Source organism: Littorina saxatilis, linkage group LG6, assembly GCF_037325665.1.
Source record: "Littorina saxatilis isolate snail1 linkage group LG6, US_GU_Lsax_2.0, whole genome shotgun sequence".
NCBI classification, from domain to species: domain Eukaryota; kingdom Metazoa; phylum Mollusca; class Gastropoda; order Littorinimorpha; family Littorinidae; genus Littorina; species Littorina saxatilis.
In genome coordinates this window covers 21,327,939-21,335,438 of record NC_090250.1, presented here as the reverse complement: position 1 = coordinate 21,335,438, position 7,500 = coordinate 21,327,939, and the positions used below count along the sequence as shown (strand labels likewise).

Genomic DNA, 7,500 nt, shown 5'->3' with positions numbered 1-7,500 from the left:
AGGAAGTGTTCTAAAGTCACTGCTGACCTTTCCTGTTTCAGTTGTTTGGTAGGATTGTGGTCCTCCTATTTGTCCGTCATTGTCCTTGGTTTACTTAATATATCCCCTTTTCTTATGTTTAGTTCTTGTTACGCTCCTCTGTTTCGTGTCTCTCACTCGTTTCTTTTTGTTTTCACATTTGTAAACTGAATGTCTTTGCTCGCTTTTTTTTATAAAGCAGATTTGAAGAAAATCTTCTTTCCTTTAGAGCGGGTTAGCTGGCCGCATGTGTTTTGGTCTTCCTTCTTGCCTATCATCCTATTTTTTGTCTGCCTTTAAATGTTGTCAACTGGGAACAGCTTTCCTATGATTTCCAGATTTCCAGATTAATCATTTTCTGATCTTATAGTCTTGTAAAGCGTTCAGCCAATTTCGTTTAAAGATCAAATCTAAGGAGGGAAAACAAGACATGAAATAACATAATGACAGTATGCTGGAATGTGCAGGTGACATCATGATAATTCAGTCATGTGACTCCAAGGGGAAATGCCACGACATCAAAAGTGAGAACGTACACACACGCAAACACACATGCATGAATGCACACACACACACACACACACACACACGAACATACATTCGCGCACGACCGCAAAAACGATCACACACGCTCGCTCGCCCGCGCAAAAAGAGAAAGAGAAAGAAAGAGTGTTTGGGGTGGGCGTGTGGGCAGGAGGAGGCTTTGAGACTTTGACAGAGTATTGTGTTTAGCTACTTAACGCCTTATTGACAAATAATGGTAATAAACGCAATTGAAAATGAACGTAGGAGAGAAGGAGAGGCCTAGCGCGAGTGTGTGTGTGTGTGTGTGTGTGTGTGTGTGTGAGAGAGAGAGGGAGAGAGAGAGTGTTTCTATGTCTGTCTGTCTGTCTGTCTGTCTGTCTGTCAGCATGTATGTCTGTGTATTCATGAGAATGATTGTTATTGTAGTAGCATTTACGGTCAAAATATTTTAAATAAAATAATTTATGTCTAATTCATGTTTTTGTCTACGATGTACAGTGAAATGGAGCTAAGTGTGTGACCCAATTTCCGGTTGCTACTGGCAACTATGTGAGTATCCGGGTTTTATTCTCAATCTATCCGTTTGTTCATTGATCTATCCTTTTACTTGTTGTTGGATCATGCAATGTGTTTACAGTCTCAATCTATCCGTTTGTTCATTGATCTATCCTTTTACTTGTTGTTGGATCATGCAATGTGTTTACAGTCTCAATCTATATAGTTGACTAGAGGAATACCCGGCTTCGCCGGGGTGAATCGCGAGACAGAGACAGACAGCGTGGCGGTTCATCACAATCACCTCTGCAGGCGAAGTCCTGTCAAACGGGATTGAGAATTTTAGAGCTTATTTCTTAGCCCTATATTATCTGCTGTGGCTTCTCAAATGCCAGAACATACAGACAGACAAAAGCCGCTAGACCCCATCACAAACAGAACTCTATAATACATAGGTTTTTGCCTACACACACACACAAACACACACACACACAGAGAAGCCGTATATATATATGCATATCTGTATCTATAAATATATAGAGATAGGTGAGAGTGTATTTTTCGCGTGGCTATAAATTGATTCGACCTTTTCACTTTGACAGTAAGAACAACTTACGGGTGCAAGGGAAGCGTTCTGGACAGCGCAGTGACATTCTAAAAATAGTCACTCTCAGAAACGGGAATTTGGGGTGAACGGCGCGACAGAGACAGACAGCGTGGCGGTTCACCACAATCACCTTTGAAAGGCGAAGTCCTGTCAAACGGGATTGAGAATTTTAGAGCTTATTTCTTAGCCCTATATTATCTGCTGTGGCTTCTCACATGCCAGAACATGCAGACAGACAAAAGCCGCTAGACCCCATCACAAACAGAACTCTATAATACATAGGTTTTTGCCTACACACACACACAAACACACACACACACAGAGAAGCCGTATATATATATGCATATCTGTATCTATAAATATATAGAGATAGGTGAGAGTGTATTTTTCGCGTGGCTATAAATTGATTCGACCTTTTCACTTTGACAGTAAGAACAACTTACGGGTGCAAGGGAAGCGTTCTGGACAGCGCAGTGACATTCTAAAAATAAATAGTAACTTACAACTGAACGGGAAAGCCACACGAAGGAAGGGAGATAAACGCCAAACACTGGAGAAGATAAGGAAGAGTTACTTATAATGGTGAAATGAACACAAAAACGAACATGAGTTTAGCGCTGCGCGCTGAGAGCACGTGTTGAAATATCTCATCGATGATATTGTGTCCGGGGTGTAGCTGAATACGGTGTCCAAATTTGAAAAAGAACCACCGAGAACTTTGGCGTTGTGATGTGGTGTAGCGGCTATGGTGTGTCGGTATGGGGGCCCGGGTAAGCTGAGGTGGAACCAAAATAGCTGAGGTGGAACCAAAATCGGTTCCGCGCAGCGCGCTGAGAGCACGTGTTGAAATATCTCATCGACCAGGTTGTGTCCAGGGTGTACCTGAATATGATCACCAAATTTGAAACAGATCCATCGAGAACCTTGGCCGCGCATCGCGCACAGACACACAGACACACAGACACACAGACACACACACACACAGACACTAGTCGTATATATATATAGATATCATGAACCTGTTCAAGGGTGATGTAGCAGTCTACAAAAACGACGGAAAGGAAAGTAGGAGAAGAGAAAAGCAAACAAACAAACAAACAAACAAACAAACAAAAGAGTTAGCATATAACGAAACCTTTTTCCTACTTACAAGTATTTCATAGATTAGCATAGCTACGGAGCATTTCGACTTTATACCTGTCCAAATGAAAGCACAGCTAATGTCCCTCACACTTCTCAAAGTTAAATGCGCAATATTTCGAGAATGGCGTCTTAAATACGCACTTTTAAGTTCCTGGGACAAAGAAAAGAAGGAAAAAAGGGGTCAGTGTGACAGAGAGCGACTAGCTGTTGACCAAGCTGTGTTATGTAAAGCCAGCTGTAAAGATGCAAGTGAAACCGGACTCCGGGGACAGGAGTTTTCAACTTTTTTGTTGGCTCTTGTGTACACGTACACGTAAACGTCTCTCAGCTCTTGACCTAGATCGATTGTGTGTGTTGTTTTAGATGACATTTTAGGAGAGTTAGTCTGTTTGTCTATGTTTTTGTTGGTCTGCCTCTCTGCCTGTATGTCTGTCTGTGTCTGTATCTTTGCCAATCTGTGTGTCTGTCTGTCTTCCTGCCTGCGATCGAAGCGTATGTCTGTCTGTCTGTCTGTCTATCTGTCTGTCTGTCTGTCTGTCTGTCTGTCTGTCTGTGTGTGTTGTGTGTGTGTGTGTGTGTCTCTCTCTCTCTCTCTCTCTCTCTCTCTCTCTGTCTGTCTGTCTCTGTCTCTCTGTCTGTCTGTCTGACTGTTTCTCTGTCTGTCTGTCTGTCTGTCTGTATCTCTCTCTCTCTCTCTCTCTCTCTCTCTCTCTCTCTCTCTCTCTCTCTCTCTCTCTCTCTCCGACGGCCTCTAAGAAATTAAACTATCGTATCGTATCGTCTCTCTCTCTCTCTCTCTCTCTCTCTCTCTCTCTCTCTCTCTCTCTCTCTCTCTCTCTCTCTCTCTCTCTCTCTCTCTGGGGGATCTCGCGAGATCTTAGAGCAACGGGGCGGAAAATTTAGAGCTCTCGATTTAAAGGTCCTTGTCTACATTTTTATACCGAAATCGCCATTTGACCATTAAAATGCAGAGTCTATTATCTACAAATATCAACAATACACCCCCTTTCTATCAGGAAAGACGAAGCCAGTGCAGCCGTTTGAAAATTCATTGTAGTATTCCAGCGTAGTACTCATAGTAGGATATCCTTATTTGGAAAATGCCAAGCGCAAAACTCCTCTCAAATCCCGTGCATTTCGTGCGTTTAAAAAAAAGCGTGGACAGCGCTCCAGTGTCAAACTGTTGCTGCACTTGTTTGGGCGTGGCTATAAGCATAGTGACATGAATTTGATTGGTCAGTATTTTTAGGCAAAGCACATGTTCTCAGCAAACAGAAAACAAAATATTGGAAGCGTGAGTCACGCTACCCAAAAATAAAATCTTTTTTTACATATATTTTTTTTATAACTTTATTCCCCATGGTTCATTCATCATCTGACATAACTTTTTAGCGAAATCTAACCATAAGATTATTGAAAAAAAGCAAAAATGTAGACGACCACCTTTAACTGTGAGAAACACATAAAATTCCCTCAAAATGCCAGCTGATGGACTCCCAACAGCTCTGGAAGGTATCCTGGAAGCCCTGCTCAAAGAAAACACCGTCTGTTCCTGGAAAGTATCCGCCGAAGTAACGAGAACAACAGTCGTCCTGCGACTTGTGTCAGCCTCTGACTCGGACCGGCCAGCCATGACTCAACATTTTCGTCGAAAACCGCCAAGCCAGCTTCAGCGCGACAGGCTGCGAGCCGAAGAACCAAAGAAAAAGAAAGAAGAAGAAAACTGTGTCAACACATTAAAGGCAAGTCATGACATTTCTTCACTGATAAATCCTACCCTTGTTTCGCTATCTGAAAGAAATCAACAACAGCATCGGCTCGAATGTGAAAGTGACACGCAACAATGTGACAGTGACATTTTTGCACGTGCTGCACGCACTAATGACAACACGCCCTCTGAACGTAATAACAATAAACAGGGTGAGGCTGAAGCTGTGCTATTGTCGCCACGGGCCACTGAGTCACGTGGTGTGTCTGTTTTGGATTTTTGTTTGTTTGTTTGCTTAACGCCCAGCCGACCACGAGGAGCCATATCAGGGCGGTGCTGCTTTGACATATAACGTGCGCCAACACACAAGACAGAAGTCGCAGCACAGGCTTTATGTCTCACCCAGTCACATTATTCTGACACCGGACCAACCAGTCCTAGCACTAACCCCATAATGCCAGACGCCAGGCGGAGCAGCCACTAGAATGCCAATTTTAAAGTCTTAGGTATGACCCGGCCGGGGTTCGAACCCACGACCTCCCGATCACGGGGCGGACGCCTTACCACTAGGCCAACCGTGCCGGTTGTTTTGGATACCTGGCTGTTGAAAACACAGTTTCGGACCAGAGAAGTCACAGAAACACAGGATACATCAGAGAAAAAGGCATCTGACCTAGGTTACAGTCTGTCGGCCGTAAAGAAGTATGTGTCGGGACTGAAGGACCGATCAGCTGTGCGTGCTGTGAAACGTGTACACAGAAACAACTCTTTTCGAAGGGTGGTTCGTGACAACACAGATGACAGACAATCATTGCTATGTGAAACTGATGATTTCGTGTTGGTCATCTATTGCAGCACCGACAAAAGTCCAGGCACGTACTGGATGATCAAGCAAGCAGCTCGCCACATGATACGAGAAGAGAAGGAGTACCTCCACAAGCTTCGCCATGGGTCACCCGTCGACAGGAGAAAATTCACCGATCAACTCCGAACTGTGCTACACGAAGTGTCTGTACTCCGGGATGTGACTAAATTCTACCTCGGTTGACAGCAAAGCTATTCGATTCGGATATCGTATCGATGTTGTGGGTGTGACTCGGGACTTTTGTTCTCATCGTGACATTTTGGAGAACGGTGTAAATTGCTTTACACAGAACAAACGGACAATACGAACACTGACGTGGAAACTACCGTGTCGGGAAAGGGATGGAAACTGTAAATCATCCCTATGATCGGTGCATCGTTAAACGTTTCATGTTTTCGAAACTATGTGTACACCGATTTCCCTTCCCCTCCTTCCCCATTGCAAGGGGCCGATGGCAATTAAACTTTCGTATTCGTATTCGTATTCTCTCTCTCTCTCTCTCTCTCTCTCTCTCTCTCTCTCTCTCTCTCTCTCTCTCTCTCTCTCTCTCTCTCTCTCTCTCTCTCTCTCTCTCTCTCTCTCTCTCTCTCTCTCTCTCTCTCTCTCTCTCTCTCTGTCAACTGTGAAACATCCGTTAGTCGTGGGTAACAGATGGTGTTTCCTTTTCAGTCCCGGACCAGTCAGGCTCCGGTACTACGCCTTCAGGTCCTCACTTTCCCACTGGACCCTCAAATCCGGGGACTGGACCCTTCAACCCCGGATCCAAAAGTACTTCAGGCATTCCCACTGGGCCACCAAATTCTGGCTCCAACGGAATAGGAGGACTTCCGAACGGTCCAACTCCACCAGGCACTGGTCCATTCAACCCTGGATCCAACAGTTCTTGGGGACCCTTCAACCCTGGATCTAATGGAACAGGAGGACTTCCAACCGGTCCAACTCCGCCCGGCACTGGTCCATTCAACCCTGGATCCAACAGTTCTTGGGGACCCTTCAACCCTGGATCTAATGGAACAGGAGGACTTCCAACCGGTCCAACTCCGCCCGGCACTGGTCCATTCAACCCTGGATCCAACAGTTCTTGGGGACCCTTCAACCCTGGATCTAATGGAACAGGAGGACTTCCAACCGGTCCAACTCCGCCCGGCACTGGTCCATTTAACCCTGGATCCAACAGTTCTTGGGGACCCTTCAACCCTGGATCTACCAGTTCTTCGGGACCGTTCAACCCTGGATCTAACGTAACACGAGGGCCCCCAACTGGACCGGTCCATTCAACACCGGTAAAGGTGGATCTTTGAGCGGTCCGTCTGGACCAGGATCGTTCACTCCCCCTGGATTCAGCACGCCCTCTACCGGGCACTTCACGTCTACCACCACAAAGAAGAAAGACAATCCGGCACCTGGCCCTGTTACTGTCTCCCCTGTAAGGCCCTCTGCCACCACCACTGCGTTTTGAAGCATATTTACTTGCGGGGAATGTGTTCTCCTTATTGTTGGGTTTAAAGTTATTTACTTCCCGTATAAACCAGCATGTTAGCCACCATATGTGACCCTCCAACACGAAATGAGTCGCATGTCACATCGCGCGGTTCTGCGCTAGGCTTAATATAAGTCCGGTGAGTGTCTGGTAACAGTGTGAGGGTCACCTTAGTCACAGGTTTATAACTCAAACAGTTTTCGCTCTTGTCTAAAACGGTTTTCACCACTGGATAGAGCACAAAAAACTGTAAAAATGTAAAAATATGAAAATCATGCATTCCGTGGTGGAGGGTCACAATTATGTTTGTCCAATATTATAATGATTTACGAGGATCCTTCAATTTTTCTAGTTAGTTGCTTTTCGATTAAAGGTTGCTAAATTAAGATCGCTGTTTGTTGTGTCTTTGTGCATTCTCACTTTATGTGTGCAAGGTATGTGATCTTAAAAGCCCTATGGGCTAAAATCCGAATTGAAACCTTGGAAACATCAAACAAAAAACCTAAGTCAATAGTTGCTTTTTGTGCAGAGTGGGATTTTGTTCCAATATAATTTCACAAAATGACAAAATGAATTCCAGTAAAGACAACGCGCTCTGCATAGAGTGTACATGCGCTGTAGACGTTTGATATGTGTGCAAGTGATAGGATTTGTTTTGT

The 7,500-nt window shown here is 44.8% G+C and overlaps 1 long non-coding RNA gene across 1 annotated transcript in view; it reads left to right on the top strand.

The window, feature by feature from the left end:
- LOC138968730 (uncharacterized) overlaps positions 1-7,131 on the top strand; it is a 7,348-nt gene extending 217 nt beyond the window's left edge. Inside the window, exons 2-4 of the long non-coding RNA XR_011456269.1 lie at positions 486-542; positions 1,042-1,092; positions 6,031-7,131. This is a non-coding gene — a long non-coding RNA (uncharacterized lncRNA). The remainder of the gene's footprint in view (positions 1-485; positions 543-1,041; positions 1,093-6,030) is intronic.
- Positions 7,132-7,500: the final 369 nt, after the last annotated feature.